Source organism: Ursus americanus, chromosome 6 (genome assembly GCF_024610735.1).
Source record: "Ursus americanus isolate L20-20 chromosome 6, mUrsAme1.1.p, whole genome shotgun sequence".
NCBI lineage: Eukaryota > Metazoa > Chordata > Mammalia > Carnivora > Ursidae > Ursus > Ursus americanus.
Window position 1 is genome coordinate 3078356 of NC_142132.1, and position 23866 is coordinate 3102221.

The 23866-nt window shown below is 47.5% G+C and overlaps 1 long non-coding RNA gene across 1 annotated transcript in view; it reads right to left on the reverse strand.

Moving 5' to 3' along the window:
* LOC123800046 (uncharacterized) overlaps positions 1-23371 on the reverse strand; it is a 33424-nt gene extending 10053 nt beyond the window's left edge. The window contains exon 1 of the long non-coding RNA XR_006781802.2: positions 3900-23371. This is a non-coding gene — a long non-coding RNA (uncharacterized LOC123800046). The remainder of the gene's footprint in view (positions 1-3899) is intronic.
* Positions 23372-23866: the final 495 nt, after the last annotated feature.

A 23866-nucleotide genomic window follows, 5' to 3' on the forward strand; every position in this document is an offset into this window, starting at 1 on the left:
CCCCTGGATTGGGGTACCTGCTTCTACGCTCAGGATATGTGGCCTAATAGCACTCCACGCTGGCCCTGGAGGACTCAGTTTTTGTTATCTTGCACGGTTTTGCTCCACAGTGCATATTTTTTTGTGTTAGTCTATAATATATAATCTCCAAAGCAACAGAACAAGGAAAGAACTCCTGCATTAGACCCACGGCCTCCCTGGAGGCCAAGTGAGTTCCAGAATGTCAGCTCCATTTGGAATATTTGTGGAGGTCTCACTGTGCGCGAGGTCCTGGGCCAGAAGCAAGAGAGGCATTAAACAGATAATAATCCATTTTTACTTGCTCTCTTGTAATCCAAGCTTGTTATAAAAATAAAGGCAATAAATATGGGTAGGAAGGACAAAGATAATCCTCCTTCATCCCAGCTCTGCCTAAACTCCTCCTCTTCCCTGGTGATACACTGTTACCAGAGCTGTCAATCTTTCTAGACCTTGTTCTAAGGACTTTACAAATAAATACACATTTCCATTTAGTTAAACAACCGTAACACAGAGCATGACTTTTATATCATGTTCCCCCAATAATCTCCTCCTGCTGGCACATGGGAATCCACCCCATGTATTCTAGTAGCTGTAGAGAAAAAGTGCATTGATTTCATCTGTCCCCTATTGAAGAATTTCATATACTTTGCTATTAAAAATAATGGTATAGCAACAAAAAGTATATGATAAAAATTTTAAAGATCCCATTTTGTAAAAGAAAGATACCATTTACAATGGTAGCAGAATATCGAATATCTAGGAATACATTAGTAGAAATTGTTTAATACTGCGACACTGAAGACCACAAAAAAGAATTGAGAAAAAATTTAAAGGTCTAAATAATTGGAGGCATATACTCTGTTTGTGGGTTTAAGAACTTAATAAAGTTAAGCCTTCCCAGAATTGATCTGTAGATTAAACACCATAAAAATATCAGCAGGTTTAGTGTTGTGGAAATTAACAAGCTGAATCTAAAAGTTACATGGGCACGCAGATGGCCAAGTATAGTCAATAATTTGGATGAAAGACAAAACTGGGAAATTTACACCACTGAGTATCAAGACTTACTTGATACTTACTTGACAACTATAATTACAACAGAGTGCTACTGACGCAAGGATAGCTCACAAGCCCAATCACACAGAATGCAGAGTCCAGAAACAGACCCACGACCAGGTGAGGCTGGGCCAGCAAGTGGCTAAATCTCTTGTACAAAATAAAGTTTAACCCCTACCTCACACCAAACATAAAACTCAAGTCCAGAAAGACATGTGGCTGAATGTGAAAGATAAAGTTTCCAGAAGGAAACACAGGAGAATATGTTTCCTAATGCACCAGGCGAAAATATATTAAATAGGACACAAAACTCTTCAACCATGAAATAAAAAATTGATAAATTAGACTACACTAAAATTAAGGAATTCTGTTCCTCAAAACAATACCTTCAGCAGAATGAACAAGCAAGCCACAGAATGGGAGGAGATATTTGCAGGACATACATCTGACAACTCATCAGAATATAAGGAAGCCCTGCAAATCAATAAGAAAAAACAGCTTAATATAAAAAAGGACAAAATACTTGAACAGGCAATTCACAGAAATCCAGATATCCTAATAACCAATAAATACAAAAAAGATGCTAAAGTTCATTAACTACCAGGTTTATGAAAGATAAACCACAAAGAGGTACCACTACACCCCCACTAGAACGGCTGACTATGATAAATCAGCCAATAACCTGTTTTGGCAGATACGGAGATGGGAAGACTCTCACACACAGCTGGTGGGAGTCCCAACCGGTGCAACCATTTTCGTCCATTCCTTGGCAGTACCCACTAAAGTTGCACATTATGACCCAGCAACCCCAGCACTAGCTGTAGACCCAACAGCAGTGTGTACGAGCAGTTACTAAATCACACCAACAATGGAACCACAAAAGATCCTGAGGAGCCAAAGGAACCCAGAGAAAGAACAAAGTCGGAGGCATCACCCATGCCGATTTCAAACTGTATTATAAAGCTATAGTAATGAAAACAATACAGTCCTGGCATTAAAACAGACACACAGACCAGGGTGACAGAACAGAGAGCCCAGAAATAACCCACGCATGTACTGTCAACTAATATTTGACAAGGAAGCCAAGAATACTCAACGGGAAAAATATACTCTTTTCAATAAATGATGCGGGGAAAATTAGAAATTCACATGTAAAAGAATTAAATTAGGCCTCTATCTTACACTACTCATAAAAATTAACTCAAAGTGTTTGATTAAAGACTTACTGTAAGATCTGAAACCATAAAACTCTCAGAAGAAAACAGAGGGGAAAGAACTCTTTGGCATGGGTTTGGCAGTGTTTTGGAAAGGACACCTAAAACACAAAGAACAAAATAAAAAATAGGGGCACCTGGGTGGCTCAGTCAGTTAAGCATCTGCCTTCAGCTCAGGTCATGATCCCGGGGTCCTGGGATCAAGCCCCACATGGGACTCCCTGCTCAAGGGGGAGCCTGTTTCTCCCTCTGCCTCTTCCCCCCCACTTGTGCATGCACTCTCTCTCAAATAAATAAAATCCTTAAAAAAAAAAAAACAAGGGGAGGGGTCCACATCAAGCTAAAAAGCTTCTGCACAGCAAAAGAAACCATCAACAAAGCGACAAGGCAACTTCAACAAAGTGAAAAGGCAACCTACAGAATGGGAGGAAAAGTTTGCAAACCACCCATCTGATAAGGCTTAATATAAAAATATATAAGCAATATATAAAACTAAATAGCAAAAAAGAAAATCCAATTATAAAAGGCAAAAATCCTGAGACATTTCCCCCAAGATATTCAAATTGCCAACAGGTCCATGAAAAGGTGCCCAACGTCACTAATTATCAGGGAGCCGCACACCAAAGCCAACACGAGATGTCACCTCATGCCTTCTAGGACAGCTGTCATGGAAGACAAGAGATAACAAATGCTCGCCAGGCTGAGGAGAAAGGGAACCCTCGTTGCACAGTGGGTGGGAATGCCAACTGGTGCAGCTACTAAGGAAAGCAGCATGGAGATTCTTCAAAGAAATCAAAGTAGAACTGCCACACGATCTACCTTTTCCACTTCTGGGCATATGCGCAAAGGAAACGGCATCGCTGTCCCAGAGGGACATCTGCACCCCACGTTCACGGTAGTGTACTCGCGATAGCCGCATCTCGGAAACAACCTGAGTGTCCAACGATGATGAATACGGGAAATGTGATGTATGTAATAAATACATACGTACACACAGTGGGGTACTTTCAGCCATAGAAATGAAGGATTTGTGACAATGTGGATGAACCTTGAGGGAGTCATGCTAAGTGAAACAAATGAGACAGAGAAAGGCAAATACTATACAATCTCACGTCTCTGTGGAATCTAAAAGAAACCTAAACTCCTAGAAACAGATCGGATTTGAGGTTGCCAGAGGTGGGGGATGGGGTTAGAGGATTTGGGTTGAAGGTGGTCACAATGTTTCAATTTGTAAGTTATAAGATAAATGAGCCCTGGGGATGTAACGTCCAAGATGACTACAGCCAACAATACTACTATTCATACACTTTACAGTTGTCAAGAAAGATCTTACAAGTTCTCATTACAAGGAAAAAGCTTTTTTTTTTTATAACTGTGAGGTGATGGACATTAACCGAACTTATTGTGGCGATCACTTCACAATCCGTACATGCATCCAATCATCACGTACACCTCAAACTGCTACAATGTTATATGTCAATTATATCTCAATATAACTGGAAAAAATTAAAAATCTTTCACTGCCTATCTTTGCTCATAATAAATCATTCATTCCTTCATTTAAAAATAGTTGTCATAAAAGGACAAATGCTGCACGATTGCGCTTACCTGAGGCTCCCACAGCAGTCAAATTCACAGACACAGAGAGTAGGGTGGTGGGTGTCAGGGCCAGGAGGAGGAGGAAGGGTCGGGAGGTCAGTGTTTCGTGCTCCAGAGTTCTGGCTGAGCACGATGAAGAGGTCCTGGAGATGATGGCACGGGAAAGTGCACAGCAGGGCAACGTGCCCCACGCTGCTGAGCTGTGCTCTGTGAACAGTTAAAATGACAGATGCTATGCGTATTTCAGCACAATTTTTAAAAAACTTAAACATTTATTGAGTGGTTATTCGAGGTCAGGCACTGTTCTAGGTGTGGGGATAAAGCTGTGAATCAAAAGACAAACATTTACTGCTCTTGAAAGACTTACATTCTAGAGAGGCTATTATCAGTCACAATTTTTGCTAATCGAGAGAAGAAATAAATGATATAGACACTGAACAAACAAGAGAACAGATCAATGAAACCAGGAGCTAGTTCTCTGAAGAGATGAACAAAATTGATCCACCTCTAGCCTGACTCAGAAAAGAGAAAGAGGGAGAGAGAGAGGACTCAACATCACAAATGAAAGAGGAGAAATAACAACCAACACCATAGAAATACAAACAATTTTAAGAATCTACTATGAAAAATTATATGTCAAAACATTGGACAACCTAGAAGAAATGGATAAATTCCTAGAAACACATGTCCTATCAAAACTGAATCAGGAAGAGATAGAAAATTTGAATAAACCGATTACCAGCAATGAAATTGAGTCCATAATCAAAAAACTTGGAACAAACAAAATCCCAGATGGCTTCACAGGTGAATTATACCAAACATTCTCGAGCTATTCCAAAAAACAAAACAAAACAAAAAAAAAAACAGAAGAAGAAGGAAATTTCCAAATTCATTCTCTGAGGTCAGCATTACCCTGATACTAAAACCAGATGAAGACACCACGAAAAAAGAGAACTACAGGCCAACATCTCTGATGAACACAGATGCAAAAATCCTCAACGAAATACTAGCAAACTGAATCCAACAATACATTTAAAAAAAATCATCCACCACAATCGAGTGGCATTTATTCCTGGGGTGCAAGGGTGGTTCAATATTTGCAAATCAATGCGATACATCACATCAATAGAAGAAAGGATAAAAACCCATATGATCATTTCAACAAATGCAGCAAAAGCATCTGACAAAGTACAACACCCATTCATGATTTAAAAAAAAAAAAACCCTCAACAAAGTAGGCTTAGGGGGAACGTACCTTAACTTAAAAAAGGCTGTATATGAAAAACTCAGGGGGAACATCATACTCAACGGGGAAAAACGGAGAGCTTTTCCCCTGAGATTCAAGAACAAGACAGGAACGTCCACTCTCACCACTTTATTTAACATGGTACTGGAAGTCCTAGCCACAGCAATCAGACAATGAAAAGAAATAAAAGTCATCCAACTTGGTAAGGAAGAAGTAAAGCTCTCACCATTTGCAGAGGACATGGTACTACATATAGAAAACCCTAAAGATTCCACCAAAAAACTACCAGAACCGATAAATGAATTCAGTAAAGTTGCGGGATACGAAATCAATGTGTAGAAATCCACTACAGTTCTAGACACTGATAATGAAGCAGAAGAGAAATTAAGAAAACAATCCCATTTACAACTGCACCAAAAATAATAAAATACCTAGGAATTAAGGTAACTAAAGAACTGAATGACCTGTATTCTGAAAACTATAAAACACTGGTGAAAGAAATTGAAGAGGATACAAATAAGTGGAAAGACATTTCATGCTCATGGGTTGGGAGAACAAATACTGTTAAAATGTCTATACCACCCAAAGCAATTTACAGATTTAATGCAATCCTTACCAAATTATTGCCAGCATTTTTCACAGAACTAGAACAATTCTAAAATTTGTATGGAACCACGAAAGACCCTGAATAGCCAAAGCAACCTTGAAAAAGAAAAACACAACTGGAGATATCACAATCCCAGACTTAAAGTTATATTATAAAGCTATAGTCATCAAAACCGTATGGTACTGGCACAAAAAACCAGACACACAAATCAATGGAACATAATAGAAAACCCAGAAATAAACCTATAATTTTATGATCAATTAATCTTTGACAAAGCAGGAAGAATACCAGTGGGAAAAAGACAGTCTCTTCAACAAATGGTGTTGGGAAAACTGGACAACAATGTGCAAAAGAATGAAACCGGACCACTTTCTTACATATACACAAAAATATACTCAAAATGGATTAAAGATCTAAATGTGAGACCCAAAGCCATGGAAGTCCTAGAAGAAAGTTCAGGCAGTGATTTCTCTGACAACAGCGATAGCAATATTTTTCTAAATATGTCTCCTTAGGCAAGGGAAATAAAAGCAAATATAAACTACAAGGACTTCATCAAAGTAAAAAGCTTCTGCACATCAAAAGAAACCATCAACAAAACTAAAAGGCAGCCTATAGAATGGGAGAAGTTATTTGCAAATGACACATCTGATAAAGGTTTAGTAACCAAAGTATATAAAGAACTTCTACAAGTCAACATCCCAAAACCAAATAATCCAATTAAAAAATGGGCAGAAGACATGAACAGACATTTCTCCAAAGAAGACATCCAGATGGCCCACAGACACATGAAAAGACGCTCAACATCACTCAACCTCTGGGAAACACAAATCACAACTACAGTGAGACACCACCTCATACGTGTCAAAATGGCCAAAATCAAAAACACAAGAAATAACAAGTGTTGACAAGGAAGTGGAGAAAAAGGAACCCTCCTGCTCTGTTCGTGGGCGTGCAAACTGGTGTAGACACTCTGGACAACAGTAAGGAGGTTCCTCAAAAAGCTAAAAATAGAATTACCATGTGATGCAGCAGTCACACTACTGGGTATTCACCCAAAAACTATAAAAACACGAATTCAAAGGGCTACATGTGCCCCTCTGTTGACAGTAGGGTTATCTACAACAGCCAAAGTGTCCATAGATAAATGGATATAGAAGATGAGGGGGGTGTGCATAATGGAATATTACTCAGCCATAGAAAAGAATGAAATCTCGCCATTTGCAACAACATGGATGGAGCTAGAGGGTATTATGCTAAGTGGAGTAAGTCAGAGCAAGACAAATGCCATATGATTTCACTCATATGTGAAATGTAAGAAACAAAACAAATGGGCAAAGGAAAAAGAGAGAGAAAGAGAGAGAAACCAAGAAATAGACTCTTGAGTATAGAGACCCAACTATTGTTGGTCTACAGTCCAACTAAGGATGGTTGCTGGGGGGGGGGGGTGGGAACAGGTGAAGGGAGTTGAGACCACACTCATCCTGACGAGCACTGACTCACGTACAGAGCTGCTGAATCACTATATTGTACACCTGAAACTAATATAATGCTCTGTGGTAACTATACTGGAATTAAAATAAAAAACTTAAATTTTTTTTTTGCTGACCTGATTGGTGACAATGTGATCTTACTGTTTTAATTTGCATTTCTCTAATTTCTAGTAAGGTTTAGTATATTTTCACATATTTATGGAACTGTCATCTATTTTTCTATTGCACTATTATTAATTTGCAGCAGCTCTTTGTATTTTATGGCTATTACCTTTTTTGTTTTGTTTTGTTTATATGTTGCAAATATCTTCTCCAAGTCCACAGCTTTGCTGGGCTTCTCTCCCCACGCTCGGCCCCTTCCTCTGGAAAACTGTAAGTCTTCCTTTCCCTTCACGGCTGCCATGTCTCTGCTTAGGCTGATTTTCTCTGTCCTAAGATTTAAAAACAAAATTCTCATACATCTTATCCTGATACTTTAATAGTTTTCATAGGTCTTTAATCTCTCCAGAGTTTAATTTTATGTTTGCTATGAGGAGAAATTTACTTTTTTTAAAATATGGGAACAAATTATATCCAAACCATATACTGAATTATCAGCCCACCTTTTCACTGATTTAAAATATCATATTATCGGTGATAGTTTCTTATTTTCCTTCCACTGACCTTTTTGGGTCTTCCTTCCCAGGCACCATTTATTTTAATTTCCATAGCTTTTTTTTTCAAATGTATTTTTATTCCTAGAAGGGCAAACCTTCTCTAAGAATCTTTAAAATTTTTCTTAGCTATTTTTGTGCATTTACTCTTCCAAATAATTTTAGAATCAGTTTGATGCTGTACAGAATTCATAATTTGGGGAGTATCAGCTTTAAAATAGTGAGTTTTCCCATTCAGGACCAAAAGAAGTGTCTCCACCCATGACACAAGAATTAAGAGCAATTGGGATAAGTGCCCCACAGGAGAGGTGGCGGGCACTCTGAGAACTTGAATTTGGAGCGCCTTCCTTGGTCGGGGCCAGAGCAGGAAAGAAGAGGTTTGAGAGACAGGGAGGCTTGCTTCCAGGGATCCTGTTTTCGTTCACTTGCAAGTCCCTAAGCAAGCAAGGCCTCTGCAGAGAGCCCTGTGCACCAGCTGATGGAGGGTTCCAGAGCCACACAGGTCCGTGCGGAGATGCTCACTGCTCTCCCGTCTCGGACAAGGTTTGTAAGGAGGAAGCTGTAGAGCTGCACGTGAAGTGGGGGTGCCATCAGTCGTCAGGAACGGCTGCTCTCTGCAAGGGTCGAGGGAGGAGCTCAGGGATGTGGGGCAGAGACAGGGAACAGAAAGAGAAAATACACCTTGAAAAACACAAACGGTTCTCAGACGCTGGAAAGCTGTTCCCATTTCCCTTCTTTACAAAAGCTAAGGGAGAGCCTGAGAACGCGAAGCCAGTGCACCGGACGGTCAGGAACACGGGACCGAGGTGGCCTCGGAGGAGCCTGCAGGTGCAGGGGATGGTCCTGGAGTGGAAGGAGCGCTGAGAGTCACTGGCTGTGCCCAGGGCTGAGAAGGCCCGGCTGCAGGCTGGGTCCTCTGCGGAGCTCTGGCTGGAGGGGCTCCCGCCCTGGGCCTCGTTGGGGCAAGCGCTGGAGCCGGGCGGTGGGGACGGCCGTGCTGACAGAAGCTTTGAAAAGAAATACAAACGATAGCTCTGACACTCAGGGGACACTGGCGGCAACCTGGCCACCTGGAGAGGTCTTCCTGGCTGGCGCTAAGGACCAGCCAGCCCTTGGGACCACAGCGCTCTGGGCATAGTGCTCTGCACCTTAAGCCGGACCTCGGGGAGGGCCCGGCACGTCTGGCTGGGCGTGAATGGGCCGGCCGGCTTTGCACCAGTGAACCAGAGGTTCCCTGTGGCCCTAGCACAGCAGGACCCTGGTGCCCCGCTAGCCTCACAAGATGCCTGGCATTGGAACAAGGGTATCGTAGGTGTGGGCACGAGTCCCAGCCAAGAGCCTGGGCCCCAGCGCCAACAGACTGGGGGCTGTCATCATCGCCATCCAGGGCATTTCCAGACCCCACTTTGTTGCTCTCTTGGACCTGAGCCCATCCTAATCAATCCAGGAAACCAATCCATTGGTTGGCGGGCCTTGAACACACAAGCTCCCACATTGTGCCTGGATATCCCCTTGGTGCTTGAGTGCCTCCTCCAGGAAGATGGGGGCCGGGAGACGCAGGAGAACACAGCCCAGGACCCGAGGAGCGCCGGGCCGCTCTCACAGGAACTCCGTCGCGCCAACGATTGCGGTATTCGCGGGTATGCAGGGTATTCGCGGGTATTCGCGGTCAGTCGAGTGACAGCTGGAGAAGTAAGTTTCCAGAGGAAGGCCTTTCAAACACCACACTGCAGACATCGGTTAGCGGACGTTCCTCCTTTGCTGCTCCTGATGCTTCGGTCACAGACAACGGAGCTCTGGCCGCAGAGGACGAGCGACAGTCACTGCGTTGCATGAGGCTGAAGCACGAGGCGCCCACCGGAAGTACCGTACGGTTGCCTTCTTCTTCTGTGCTTAGTCACGGACGTGGTGTCGCCGAGCCTGGGACAGGAAACGTGCGCTCTGCCTGACGCGTGCTGCTTCCCCCACCAGGGCAATGGGGCCCGTGCGTCTGGAGGGATGGAAGTGCTGCGTTTCCTGATGGATACCCACAACGATCCTTCTCTTCGTTCTGCTCACACCCACGCCCGCATGAGCTCAGTGCCTAGGGGCCTCGGCGGAACAGCCGTAAACATCACACCACGTAGCTGGCCTTTGTGAAAATGATTCTCTTTCTAAAAGGACGTTTCTTCTGTGTGTGGGGCAGACTTCACCACACTAAGTGCCTTTGGGGGACAAGGGGTCGTGGGGAGCTCATCTCTCTCAGTGAGGGCACACCCCATCACCCCGTGTAGAGGCCATGAATGTGTAGGTCTGCTCCGAGTCCAGAGTCGGGGGGACCCCAATTTGGCGGCTGATGGGACTGGTGGCCACTGGATCATCGTGATTTGCTCTGTCCAGAAAGCTCCAGGGGGCAGAAGCCCACCCAGTGCTCGCTCTAATGGAGAGAGTGATCCTGACCATTGCTTTTTCTCCTGGAACTTTTCTAATCAGAATGGATCTTGCTGTCAGGAAGGCTAGAGGCCATCAGAAGTGAGCTATGGCGAAGGTGATTTCCTGGACAGGCAGACCGGTGGAGGCCCACGCACTTGGTTTTTTTTTTTTTTTTTTTTTTTTCAGTCTAACAAGAATCAATATTTAAGATTATGCAATGTCCATACCAGCCCGAAGTAGCTGCCAACCCAAGGACAAGGGTTGGATAATTTACAATGCAAGGAATCCATTCCTTTTGAGAGGGGGAAGGGAAAAATCAAGATTTAAGCTTTTTATCCTGGGCTGAACTTTTCTCCTCCATTCTTAATGGCACCAGACGTAAATAAACCATCCATTTTGTTTTGTATGAGAAGTCTATGCTTTGCAGACTCTGAGGAAACGACAGGCCAGCCTCAGATCCTCGACCGCCACAGGTCTGAGCTGTAACTGGCTCGTAAACAACGCACATTTACATGTTTCCAACTTACAACCCTGTCCCTTAGCCTGACCAAAATCTCCTCTTAGATTCTTTTGCCCCAACAATCAGCAGAGAAAGCCTTTTTATTGTCAGCTACTAATGGTTCTTCTGTCCCATATTTTTAATGTGAAGATTAAATATTTATAGATGCCTCGTCAATAGCATCCCATAGCGGGGCCCCCCCCCGAAGCCGCAGACATGGGCTGTGCTCACTCACAGGACGGCAGAGGTCACAGGTCAAGGGAGCAGGCAGCAGCGCTGCAGACCGACCGGGGCTGTTATTTATAGGGCGGGGCTTGTTTCTCAAAAAGTCTGCCTCCTGGCCAGGGTAAGTTTCCTTTGTCTCCAGTGACGGGAGTCACTGGCCTCCGCCACCCTACAGCTGACCTGCCTGGGCCCGGCCAACTCAGGGTGTCCCTGGTGGAAGCCAAGAAGCACCAGCCCTTTCTCACCACCTGCAAGTGAAGGGCCGATGGGGTTTGAGCAAAGAACCAACCGGGGATGGGCGGGACACTTCCCTGCCTTCCAGGGGTGAGGGGAAGGGGCTGGAGCCTGGGCACTGGTACGGGGCTGTGTCCACCCCACCGCCACCCCCAGGCCACGCTCTCACCTGCTCCTCTCCTCATCTCTGGGCTCCTCCAGGGTTGGCGCTGATGCTACGTTATGGTCATCTCCCTCCAGCAGGCAGGTAGCTTGCTCTTTACTTTTCTGACCTCTGGCTCAGAACCGGCAGCTGGTTTCCTGTGTGGCTGGTGTCCATGACCTCAGGACTGTCCAGACGACAGGATGAGGCCCCACAGCAGGGGATGCACCAAGAAGGTGCTGGTGGCAGGGCTCTGCCTCAGGAAGGGGCCTCACTTCTGGTGACAATGTGCAGCTGGGGGTGCTGGGAGCTGGGGTGACGGGGACGGCGGGGTGATGGGATGCACGGCCTGGGTGCTCTGATGTGGGTGGGGTATGGTGGGAACCAGCAGTGGGCTTCACAAGTCTGGTCACTGTGGGGACAGGCTTGAGGGGCTATTGTGGCACGTGGTGAGCCAGCGCAGAGGGGAGGCAGGGCAGCCGGGGAGCACAGCCAGGAGGCTGCCGTGGGGTGGACAGACGGATGCTGCAGCCACCCCAGGAGACGGAGTAGAGCCCACAGCAGCTGCTCCACACACATGAGCGTGGGGAACTCTTCCCATGAGCCTCCAAGCACCCTGGCAACTGAGGGCGCCCCTGCTTCCAGCCAGACCTCTTGGTGCAGAGACGGCCACCAGGGAGAATCTGGATGAGGAGGGATGGGAGCCAGGCGGCAGCTGGGCACGTCTCTCCATTCTCCAGGACCCGGCTCTCCCACCTGAGCAGTGGGGGCAGTGAGACTTGCTGGTTTTCCTCACCTGGCTTTTAACAGCCTGATGGGCTGGCAGAGGCCAGTGTGCAGGACAGAACCCCAGGTGACGGATGGGGTGTGGAGAATGACAAAGGGGTGGTTATGGCCTGGGTGTGCTTCCCCAGCCATGGTCACCAGAGAAGCCACACCCTCATGCCGCTCTGAAGCCTGGAGGGGAGGACAGGAACTTGGCCTATGCCACCAAATCACAACCGAATACCCTGTCCAAACATCCGGGTCACCCTGGGAAGTCTCACATCCACTCCACTGCTGGTGGTTTGGAAGAAAGGAAGTGAGGGCAGAAATAGCCTAGCCCATTCTCCTGCCTTGAACTTCGTGCTGTGCATGGAGCAGAAGGGAGGAAAGTCAGCTCCTTTCCTATTGGTGCTGCCGCCCGGGGAAAAGGTCAGAATCTGGCCTGTTCTCGGGCTGCTCGATCCCATGACCATGGCCCCTCGACCCGCCAGCCCAGACTCAGAGCCGGGCTGGTGTAGGCAGGCTCACCCAGGCGCTCCGCCCCAGCTCAGCCCCCAGAGTGGGGAGCCTACGTCTGCCTGCCCCCCTGCTGGAACGGTGACTTTCTGTGAATGATGCATGCGAGCTTCTTCGAGCTCCCGGGATTAGGGTAATCACAACCCTTCCTCAGAACGAGCCAGACGACACCCACACAGAGCAAGACCACCGTAAACATCTCGAGACCCAAACGGGTCTGAAATCCTGGCGAGTGGTGATGCCGCCCCAGCAGACTGCAAACTCGGGGAGGGCAGGGCCATTCTTGGGTCTCGCGTGTGGACACCCCATCGGCGGGGGAAGGTCACGAAGGCACAGCCCTGCGCCATAAATCCCATCTCCGAGACGACCGCGATGGGGCCAGGCCGCGGCTAACAGGGATGCACTGACACAGCGGCATCGATCATCGTCGAGACGCAACTGCTGGCCTCCGCGGGGAGACACAGAGCCGGCCGAGCGGCCTGGGAGCACACGCGCCCCCGGTGGGCCTGGCTCCGGGGGCCGGCCGGCTCTCGTCACCGCCGCGATGATGATGAACACGCATTGATTTTCCGCGGTGCGTCTCCGGAGCCCCAGAGCACTGCAGGCACTTATTGGAAAGTGCCTGAAACCAAACTGAAGACGGGCCCAATGAGGAGAATCAATCCACGCTAAGGGCACGAGAGGGCTTCGGAGCAAATGGGGAGAGACAGCAGGTCCTCAGCCGCCCCCGGTTCCAAACGCTTAAGGAAGACACTTCGCCCCCCTCTGTTCAGTAGCTGGCCATTGCCCTGCTGGTAAACCTGAAATTTAGAGGTTGGTGCGGACACACTGATGGCGGAGGCGCTTGGTTTCAGGCAAGGACCTCAGAGCAGTGTGCAGATCTGCGCGTGCTGAGCGGGGCTCCGGGGCCGGCTGCCCTCGCCAGGCCGGGCTGTGCTGCGAGCCATGCCTGGCACCACCAGGCTGTCCGGGGCCCTGCTGGGGAGCACGCCTCCACCCCCAGCCCTCTGAAAACAAAGCCATTTTCTAAAATCTTGCTACTCGGAAATCATTTCAAACTTAGAGGGAAGTTGGCAGAATCGTAGAGAGAACAGCCCACGATTTGTCGCCCAGACTCCTGTGCTGTTAGCAGCACCATTACCGACCTCCATGCCTGCCGACGTCTACTTCCCTGAGCTGCTTGGGAGGACGCTGAGCACATCGTGGCTGTCCAGCCTCAGCTAGTTCAGTGTGCGTTTCTCAAGGGTACGAGCTCCTCAGGTCACCTGGCAGTTAGCGACCTCAGTGCGCGTAACTCTGATACGATGCTTCAGTCGCGCTCCTGCCCCGGCCGGGTCAACGGACCCAACGGCACCCCAGGCAGCACGTTTCCTTCTGCTGCAGGGTCTGGTCCAGGAGTAGGGGCCGCCTCGGTCGTCTTTAGTTTCCTCCCATCTGAACATCCTCACCGTCCTCTCTGACACTGACATTTTTGACGAACATTCCCAGTTTTCACAGTAGCCTTCACCCTGGGGTTGCTGGGCCAAAAGAACCTATTTCCCACAGACGTGGTACCCACACCACACTCATAACCAGTGGACCACACCACCTAGAGCTGAAGGGGAGAGGCCACCCATTTGGGGTTGCCCCCAAAGGAGGGGTGAGGAGGGCAGAAGGGGCACATATCTCTGGAGGGGTTTTGGCCACTAGTCCCTTGGCTCACGGACTCATAACACAGGCAGCTTTCCTTTGAGATGTGCGGGTGTCTGTGTGGCCCGCAGCCCCCGTCTGGGTCAGTGCTCAGTGGACCAACCCCTGACTGAGCTGCACCCTCAGAATCACTGAGGAGCAGGGGCCTGGGGGCTCAGTTGGTTAAGCATCCGCCTTCGGCTCAGGTAAGGATCCTGGGGTCCTGGGATCGAGCCCCGCATCGGGCTCCACGCTCAGTGGGGAACCTGCTTCTCCCTCTGTGTGTACACTTGTTTGCTCTCAAATACAACCTTTAAAAAAAGAAGAAGAATCACTGATGAGCAAGGATGCTGAGGAGCCCATCTCATGTTTGGCTGAGAGTGAACTTCACCAAGACTGACATTAAAAGTGACACTGCTTTGTTCTTGGGATCACCCCCTCCCCCATTACCCCCAGAGCCCAGTAAACACAGAGCCCAGTGGAGTCCAGGGAAGTCCAGTTGAGCAGAGCAGACTCTGAAAACAGCTGCCTTTTTCTTACCTCTGGTAAGAAAAGAGAGGGGGTTTGGAAAGAGAAACAAGAGGAAGGGGCCAGTATGTGATATGGGGTCGGGAGACAGAAGACCATCAAGTCTAGCTGTTGCGGCCCTGGCCCTGCCACGTCTGGCTGGGCTGACCTGGCCCACTGGACACTCCGGCGAGGCTGACAAGGGGCCCAGTGTGCCCTGGCCAGCCAGCCTCTATCTCTTGAGGAAGGCAAGAGCAGCTGTGAATGCACAGAGTGAGCAGAGACCCAGGATGCCGACTGCCTCCAGGCTGACCCCAGGTGCCCCGTCCAGGCCTGTCTCACGTGGCGCTGCAGGACCAGGCCCCTGTGGGCCAGAGCAACTCTGAACGGCCTCCTCCCTGGAGCTGGGCAGGCCCCACCCGGGAAAACTATTAGATTCTCAGGTGTTCCCTTAAGAAGAATAGAGGGAAGGGAGGACACAGGGAGGAGAGAGGGGCCCGTGCTTGGAACGGGGGTCAGCGGAGAGAGAGGCAAGAATGAGCAAGCTGCCGGTCCGCACGGAGTGAGCAAGGCCTTGTTCCCCCCAGTGCCGGTGCTGCGCTGGCACCCCGTGTGAAGCCCCAGAGGAAAGGGCTTTAGTGTCTCCTCTGTGGCACCGCTATTTAGAAAGGGCCCATTTTTACCACACAGAGTCTCATACGGGGAGAAGGCACCCTTTGGAAGTAACCCCTGTAGTGAACATTTTGTGACAGTCCCAGCAAGAGGGAAGCAGTGGGTAGCAAGACCAGTGAACGAATGGACTCAGAGTAAAGACTGGATCAAAGGTATGACCATAGGCCTCAGAAAGATTGGAGGAAGCGCCTCACAGACTTTCCCAACAAGAGAAAAAGGGCTTCCAAGACTCCGAGGGGCACTGGCTCATAGAAACCTGATATACCCAAAGTGGAGACAGGCTTGTCTTCTTCTTTTTTTTTTTTTTTTTGGTCAGAGAGAGAAAAAGGGAGAGCACAACAGGGGCAGTGGCAGGCAGAGGGAGAAGCCAACTCCTCGCTGAGCAGGGAGCCCGATGCGGGACTGACCTGAGCTGAAGGCAGATGCTTAACCGACTGAGACACCCAGGTGCCCCAAGACAGTTCTGTCTTGAAAAGAATTATGGTTGTGACTTTTGGGGCACATAGAGGAAATTCCAACAAGATTCATAGGAGACCTACAACATTTTTAAGAGAATTACATTAATGAGAGCATTACCAGCTTGGACTAAAAATGGTCAATACCATTCAAAATAAAAGATACTTTTGGGCCTCCAGCTTTCTATGAGCAAGAATCAGATACAGAAAGCTACTGATCTGCAAACATGGGCCCTTTCTGATGGAAAAGAAAGGACCTCCAGAGAGCAGAACTAGAGAGCAATGGACAGAATGGTGGACTAGGAAATCCTTCCTGGGACTAGAAATGGGCCTTAATCAAGGAGTATCTCCTGCCTCTGGAGTAGGGGGATCTGCCATTCTGGTCCATCTGGATCTCAGAATCGTAAGGACCAGGGACTTCCACGTGCTTTATGTGCCTCCTCTTTTTGATGGGAACAACTGGCCCTGTGTTCATCCTGGTCTTGTTTCTGGGGTAACCTGGTGAGCTCAGAGATCTCTGGATTGACGAGTCACACCAGTGGAAGGGTGTGTGTGTGAGTCTCCAGAGGGACCTGATGTAGATGATGGGAACCTGGCCTCTGAGTCTGATGTCCTAACTGGGATGAGAGTTGTAGGCGACTGAGATGGGAGAAAGAATATTGTACATGTAAAAAGAACATAAGTTTGTTGTCAGATTGTGGCATGTGACAGATTGAAACCATGGCCATGAATTCCTTCTTCACAGAAGGCATGGTCCTCTGCAATGAAATTTTGCCAGGTCTGCCATACATTTCTCAACTGTATTTAATCTGGGCTAGCCTGTTGATTTTGCCTTGGGCAATGGAATGTGGCAGCAGTGATATTACATGAATTCAGAGCCTAGGACTCAGGTTGCCTTGGAACTTGTGCCTTTGCCCCCTTGTAATACTGTCCTGAGACTAGGAAGCTTGTCTAACCTACAGAAGAAGGGGAGGCCATGTGACTGAGGACAGATGTGTTTCAGTGGAGAGCTAACACCATGTACTGAACACGTGAGTGAGGCTAACACCCATGTCCAGTCCTGTTGGCCCTCCAGCTAAAGACAACCATGTGGGGGGCCCAGGTGGAACCAGAAGAGGAGGTAACCAGCCAACCTATGGGAAAGTGAAATAATCACTATTATTTTAAGTTACTAAATTTTAGGGCAATTTGCTATGCACGAATAGAAAATGGAAATACCTACCATTGAGACAAAAACAAACAAAAAGTAAACATGAAATACTAAGATCAGAAAGGAGGGGAAAAAGATATTGTACATTGAGGGGTTAAGTAAAGGGCTTTTGTGAGCCTCACTGTGCCAGAAATTAAATAACTTAGACAAAATGGATAAATTCCATGAAATATAAAACTATAACTGACTCAAAATAAATAGGAAATGTAAATAGCCCTCCATCACTTTTTAAAATTGCATCTGTAAATAAATGCCTTTTCACAAAGACAACTCCAGACTCAAAGGGCTTCACTGATAAATTCTACCAAACATTTGCGGCAGAAACAAGATGAATCTTACCACACTGTTTCAGAGAAGAAAGAGGCAGCTCTTCCCAACACAGCTTAGGAGTCCAGCATAAGCCTGATATCGAACTTTGATGATAATGAAAGAGGAGAAGAAAATTATAGGCCAATATCTTTCTTGAACAGAGATACAAAAATCCATCACAAAATAATAGCACATTAAATCCAGCAATACATAAGAAACATAATATGCCATGACCAAGTGAGTTTATTCCAGGAGCACAAAGTGACCTCATTATTTGAAGATTAACTGTTATTCACTACTTAGCAGAATATGAAAACCACCATATAATAATGTTACTAGGGGCAGAAACAGCAAGCTCCTTCAACTCACTCATTGTGAACACTCTCGGTAAGCAAGGAATGGAAGGGAACGTCTTCCATGAGGTAACAGGTGCCTTGCGAAGCCTGCACCTGATGTCATGCTCAGTGGCAAGAACTGGACTGATTTTCCCCAAGAGGGGGAGCATGGCAAGAATGTCCATTCTTTCCACTTTAATTCTACACCAGCTAGAGGTCACAACCAATGAAATAAGGCGAGAAAAAGAAATCAAAGGCACAAAATGAGAGAGGTAGAAGTAAAACTCCTCTCTCCACAGCTGATATGATTCTATGCAGAGAAAATCCTATTCTAATGGAAAACTACTAAAAGTAGTTGTTGAAATTTTTAGGGTTGTGAGATTCAAAGACAAACTAAAGAATTTAATGAGTCAAGGTCATGAAAGAAAAGGCAGCATGAGAAGCTGTCACAGGTTGGAGGGGACTAAGGAAGTGTGACAACCAAATGCCACGGGGTGTCTTGGATTGGATCCTGGAATAGAACAAGAACGTTAGTGGAGAAATCTGAGTAAAGTCCCCAGTTAACAGTACTTACCACTGTTAATTTCTTAGTCGAGACCATTGTAGTGCTACAACTTAAGATGTTAGTGTTATGGGAAGCTGGGTCAAGGGCATGTGGGGATACTTTGTCCTAGCTTCACAACTTTCTCTCTCTCCTTCTAAAGATGTATTTATTTATTTTAGAGACGCAGAGAGAGCGTGAGCAGGGGGAAGAGTAGAGGGGGAAAGAGAGAATCGCAGTGGACTCCACGCTGAGTGCGGAGCCCCACCTGGGCTCAATCCCACAACCCTGAGATCACAATCTGAGCTGAAACCGAGAGTTGGATGTGCCGACTAGACCACCCCCACAACTCTCTTTTAAGTCTAAAATCATATAGAAAGTTTAAAAACACGGAAGACTTCAGAGCGTCTTCTTGACGCAGCACAGGCAGCGTGACCCTGGACGCGGTACCTCTTCCTCCAGGCCAGTTCCTACACACTCCGCTTTGAACTTCCTTCCCTCGATGACTCTGAAGCTACTTAACACCCCTTAATAAGTCTCTCACTGCCTTAAAACAAAAAAAAAGTAATCACCACTACGAAAATGTAAAGGCCTTAGAGGAATTGCTTCTAGAATATATGAAGAACTCCTACAACTCAGTATTTGGAGAACAAATGTGAAAATGAGAAGGAAGCAAACAGCCATGTCACCGCGAAGACATAAAGACAGCCAGGAGACACGCGGAAGGGCTCAATGCCATGAGTCATCCGGGAAATACAGAATAAAGCCACCAACAGATTTCACTTCACAACATTAGGGGTAAAATGAAAAAAGGCGAGAACCCTAAATGCTGTATTTCTGAGGGATTTGTAAAATGGTACCACCACTTTGGAAAACTGAAAGTGAACATAAAGGGAAATATGCATCTACCCAGCAATTCTGCTCCTATGTATACGCCTGGGAGAAAGGCAAGCAAGCACCCACGAAAGACTTGAACAAGAATGTTCACGCGGCTTGGTTTAAAAAAGCTGGAAACTCAGTGTCCATCAACAAAACAATGAATAAACAAATAGTATTTCACAATGGAGTATTAATCCTCCACAGAAAATGAACTTTGCATGCAGGCAACAGCATGGCTAAGTGTCAACCGTTATGTTAGATACAAACAGCGCATAGTGAGGGGGCGCCTGGGGGGCTCAGTCAGTGAAGCATCTGCCTTCGGCTCAGGTCATGATGCCAGGGCCCTGGGATCGAGCCCCACGTCGTCGGGCTCCCCACCCTTGGGGGGTCTGCTTCTCCCTCTGCCTCCCCCCCCCACACCTGTGATCTTTCAAATAAATAAAATCTTAAAAAAAATAAACAGTGCCTAGCGTGTGCTCCACCCACAGGAAGATCATGGCAGAACCCGTCTCCGGCAGAGGCAGAGTGGGAATTCCCATGGGGGTGGAAATCCTAGGAAGGGGGCAGGTGGGACACTTCTGAAGTGCTGGAAAAGTTCTAGATCTTTTAAAAATGTTTAAATTGTTGCAAAATATACACGAAGAGTTGCCATTTCGCATGTACAGTTCGGTGGCATTAAAGACATTCCCGATGTTGTACAGCCATCAGCACGGTTCATCTCTCGAACTTCTTCTTATAACCCCAGACTGGGACTCCATGCCCATTACACCGCTTCTCCTCATCCCCTTCCTCCTCCTATGTTCTGTCTTTGTGAATTTGACCATTCCTGGCATGGTGTAAGTGGAATTACACAGTAGGGACCTTCCGTGTCTCGCTTACCGCACTGAGCGTAGTATGCCCACATTGTAGCCGGCGTCTGAATTTCCTTCCCTTTTAAAGGCGTGGATATGCCACGTTTTGTTTATTCATTCGTCCGTCCATGGACATTTGAGGTTGTTTCCAGCTTTTGGTTATTGTGAATGACCATGGGTGTGCAGCTATCTGTAAGAAAAGTTCTGTATCTTGATTGGGGTGTGAGTTACACAGGCTATATATTCATTTTCAAAACTCATTAACTGATTACCAGTGAGCTACCCTAGTTCTCTCAAAGCCTACCGCCATAGGCCTTCAGCATGGTCTCACACTCCCTCTGCACTGCTGCCCACTCCCATTCCTGACATGCATCTGCTGGCCCCCACCTTGGGGTCTTGGGAGGAAAGCCCCCTCCTTCCTCCCCCAGCCTAGAGGTGGGGCTCCCCACTTGCTCCTCGTATCACTCAGTTTGGCCCTCCACAAGTCCCTTGCGCGTGGGGAATAGCTAGCCTTTGCAGGAGGCCCTGCTGGCCGGTCCAGTGCACCTCACAGTACCCAGGCATTTGTCTAGTCAGCCCTGGGGACTTCAGTCTTTGGGTCGGGACCCCTGGATGCAGCCTGTCTTGCCCGGAGCAGCTGTGCCTGCATCATTCAGTGGGAAGTAACTTGTGCTCCTGAGCCGTCCCCAGGGTTCTCCACACGGAGAGCAGCAGGCTCTCCCAGCATTTTGGGGGTGACTCTGCATTTTCCTTTCTTTGAAGAAATAAACAACAGAATTGACATAGGCTTAAGGCCCTCTCACTTTCCTTGAAGAACGTTCTGTATTGCATTAATAAAGAGAAACAGTAGGAATCACGGCAAACATAATAAACAAGCAGCTCTTCTGGAAAGGAGGAGCCGGAGCTCTCTCTAGGGGACCTATGTTACTCCTGAGCTGGTTCGTTCTGAAATAAGTTTGATCTGTCCTCAAAAATAATTAAAGCAGCTTGCATTTCCGTGAAGGCAATTGGCACAGTATTAACTCTGAAGGTAAGCGCTCTCTCCCAGAGTAGGGTGCCTACCTACTGGGGCATCTCCCCCAGGTACACCCGGACTTCGCTCTCTTGCCTGGGCCATTCCGCAGGCTGAGAACGGGATCCACAGTGCATTCCCAGCATCCTGGCATCGCTTCTGGGCAGGCCCCAGCTTCCTTTCAGTCTGAGCCCCTCACCCAACCCCCAGTGCTTCCCAGGCAGGCCTGCCTCCCTCATGCCAGCTATGGGGCTCTGCCCTGAGAAAGAATGGCTGCCTAGCCTGCAGCTGGGAACCACCAGAAGGCCCCCCTGAATACCCTGTACCCAGCAAAGTCCGCGCCCAGGTAGGTCACAGCATGGGGGTGTTTGGAGCCAGTTCCCCCTCCTCTAGGACCTGACATGTTGTTTCCAAAGATCACAGAACGTGTAAAGAGGCTGGTTCACTGCACAGCATTTGGCCACCTGCCACTGACCCCAGTGGCTCTGGGTCTCTCTGCCCAAGGTCCAGGGCAGAGCCGCTCTGCACCCCAGGTCCAGTTGGGAGGACTGCTCACACACCCACTAGAGTGGGCTGTCCCTGGCGGGCGCGGCTGGTCCTCAAGTCCTTCAGGCATTTGCTAATTTCCTGGGTGTTTTTAAAGCTCCATTCTTCCACCTCAATAAACTGATCTTTAAGAATGGTTGTTTGATATACGAAGCACACAGTCTGTCACTGGTGACTTCCCTGAACAATATACCAGCATTCGGATGGATACACCAGCATCCAGTAAATGCTAAAACCTATACAAAAGATATTACCGTCAATGATATCAAAATATTATTAATCCCAACATCATCAGCCTATCTCTGATTTACTGAACTACAGCAATATTAGGGTTCAATTTAGAAATGGCACTACATGAGTAAAAAATCCAAGGGAAGGTCTTTTTGGTTAAAAAAAAAAAGTAAAATGATCCATTATAATGGTAGGCTGTATGAATACTGTAAGCTTACAGAACCTTTCCTAAGGTTGCAAAAAAGAACATATGGTGCCCATTTAAAATTCACCAATTACATAGAAGAGGTCAGGGATGAAACCATTTACCGGAGTCAGAAACCTGGAAGGCAGGGGGTGGGCCCGGAGCGGCGTGGTGCTGCAGGCAGGCCCCCGGGGGCCCCCAGCACGACTGGCTGGACCCATACCACCCCCAGCTAATGACTGCTCTGCCTCAGGGGAAGGGCCTGGCACAGTGGGTAAGGACAGACATGCATCTCCAGCCTGACAGACCCACACCCTCTGCTGCTGATTGCGCCTCCCTGGTGGTGATGCACCCAGCCCGTACTTGTCCCATTTTTCTTGCCAGGTTATTTTGGGGGTTGGGAAATGGAAAGATGTATTTACTTTTAAGCTGATTTTATTTTTTCAGCCTCATCTTAGGGGTTTATAGACTATTCTACTTTGGAAAGGACCTAGAAGACCCTGGAAGCTCCCCCTTCCCTTCCCCTGTAGAGCTGGTAACCATCACTCACTTTAGCAGCCTTGCACTCACCACACCACTTAACAAATGCAGGGGAGACACTGCTACTGCCTCTGAGAAAGAGGTCAGGAAACGCTGAGGTTTAAAAAAAATCTTTAAGAAGATTATCTCCCAAATCATTTCCAGACACCATCTCGGTTCAGAGGTTCCGGGCAAAGGAGAGGGACCATTCCCCAGCCGAGGGACAGGCTCAGAGACAAAGACCCAAAGACAGTGATGCTCGGCTCGGCTCGCCAGATATAAAAGAGTGACTTTGAAAATAAAAATATTTTGGGGCAAGCACACTGAGTTTTCTACCTAAAATGAGACCTGATTAGAATGTTTGATCTTACCTTTTTTTATGTGGTAAATTAAAAGCGAACGTTTTCTTAAGAATTTCGAACATCTGGGGCACCTGGGTGGCACAGCGGTTAAGCGTCTGCCTTCGGCTCAGGGCGTGATCCCGGCGTTCTGGGATCGAGCCCCGCATCAGGCTCCTCTGCTGTGAGCCTGCTTCTTCCTCTCCCACTCCCCCTGCTTGTGTTCCCTCTCTCGCTGGCTGTCTCTATCTCTGTTGAATAAATAAATAAAATCTTTAAAAAAGAAAGAATTTTGAACATCTATGAAGTGAACAGAATAGCACGTCGAGCCCCATACACCTATGATCCCGTCCACGCCGGTCCACGTTCTGCCAGCCTTGCTTCAGCTACGGCCCCTCCCCTCAACGACTTCCCTTTCAGGTAAAATTTACATTGAAACACACCAATCTTAACTGTACATGGTTGACAAATGATACATTCATTAACCTGCATTCTCATGAAGACACAGATTTTTCATCACCCCGTGAAGTTCCCTCCTGTTCCCTCCCAGTGAAGCCACCCACCCACTCCAGGAAGCCAGCCTTGTGAATTTTTCTTCACCATCAGTTGGTTTTGTATCTCCTAAACGGCAGAGCGTGCATTCCTTCTACATTTGACGTCTCACTCAGCATGAAGTCCTGAGAGCCGCTCATGCTGCCTAGAGAGACGGCTCGTCACTACTGCTGAGTGATAGGCCGTGGCACGGACACACTACAGATCTAGCCTTTCTTTCATCCATTCTTCTGTTGGGTGCTATTTAGGTTGTTTCCAATTTCTGGTTATTATGAATACCCCTGCTAAAATCTTCCGGCATTGTTTCCCCCCCTCCCCCCGATTGTTCTGACTCCTTAGGTTCTTTGCATTTCCAAACACAATTGAAAAAATAGT